Consider the following 1,123-nt stretch of genomic DNA (forward strand, 5'->3'; position numbering starts at 1 on the left):
GCCCAGTGTCTGGACACAGTGGCCTCTGGCTCCACACCACTCAGCCAGAACCACATCTAACACCTGTCCATGTGACGGGGCTACCATCCTGCCAGCACAAAGGGCCCACCTTCTAAGAACAAGTCCAGGCTGCCAGACCACATCACCACAACCATGCTAATTCATGTGCCCCACCCCACCAGACAGGGTTTCCAGAACTGTACCGTCTCAGCCCTTTTAGGCAGCCTCCAAGGCCTCTGATGCATAGATGTGGGCATCTACGGGCCAGTTATGTACTGCAGGTAGCCTGTGTCTGTGACAGGTTCTGACCACATCACCAATGAGCACTCACGTCTCCACAAACATCACTCTGGAATATGACATATCTGCTGTTGGTGGCCCTGCCTGGGGAGCTCAGTAGGAATACCTGAAGCCACTGGGAGTCATGGGGGTGTGCAGGGCAGATGGAGAAGGGATAAGGACACCCCAACCACCCAGGAAAGGGATGGCAGCGCCACCTGGAGCCAAACCCAGGCTCAGTCAGTGGTTGGGAGCTACCTCCCCCAGGTAGCAACAGGGTGCAAGCCTCTACCCACAGCATCACTGTCCCAGGAACCAGAGCAACAGGGAAATGAAGGCTGCCCCTTAGCGGGGTTACCAGAGAACCAAGGCTCATTGCATAGCTTGATTCTGAGGCAGGTTCACAGCGACTGCACCTTGGCAGCACTGCTTCTAGAATAAGCTCAACGCCAGGTGTAGTGACGAGGGGTGGAGGGACGAGTGCCTTCAACCCCAGTATTTAAGAGGCAGATCTAGTTCACGGCCAGCCTGCTAGTGACCACTGTGGACCCCTTGCTCTCAAGACTGCTCACACAGTTGAGATTAGCACACACTCAAATCCCTCAGATCCAAGTTTGCAGGCTCCTGAACGCTCCCCCTCCCCCCCCCCCCCCCGGCCCAGACCCGAGCGAAGAACCTCCAGTCCTGGAGAGGAGCAGAGAGAGGAGGAAAGGGCACAGGAGACAGGAGGAAGCGGGAGCCTGAAGAGAGCACGTGGTACCCACAGAGCTGCCTCCAACCAACTCGGGAAGGTGACCCAGGCTCAGGTTCCCAAATTCTATGAGAACACCACAGGACAATGCTG

The sequence above is a fragment of the Peromyscus maniculatus genome, chromosome 21 (genome assembly GCF_049852395.1).
Source record: "Peromyscus maniculatus bairdii isolate BWxNUB_F1_BW_parent chromosome 21, HU_Pman_BW_mat_3.1, whole genome shotgun sequence".
Taxonomy (NCBI): Eukaryota; Metazoa; Chordata; class Mammalia; order Rodentia; family Cricetidae; genus Peromyscus; species Peromyscus maniculatus.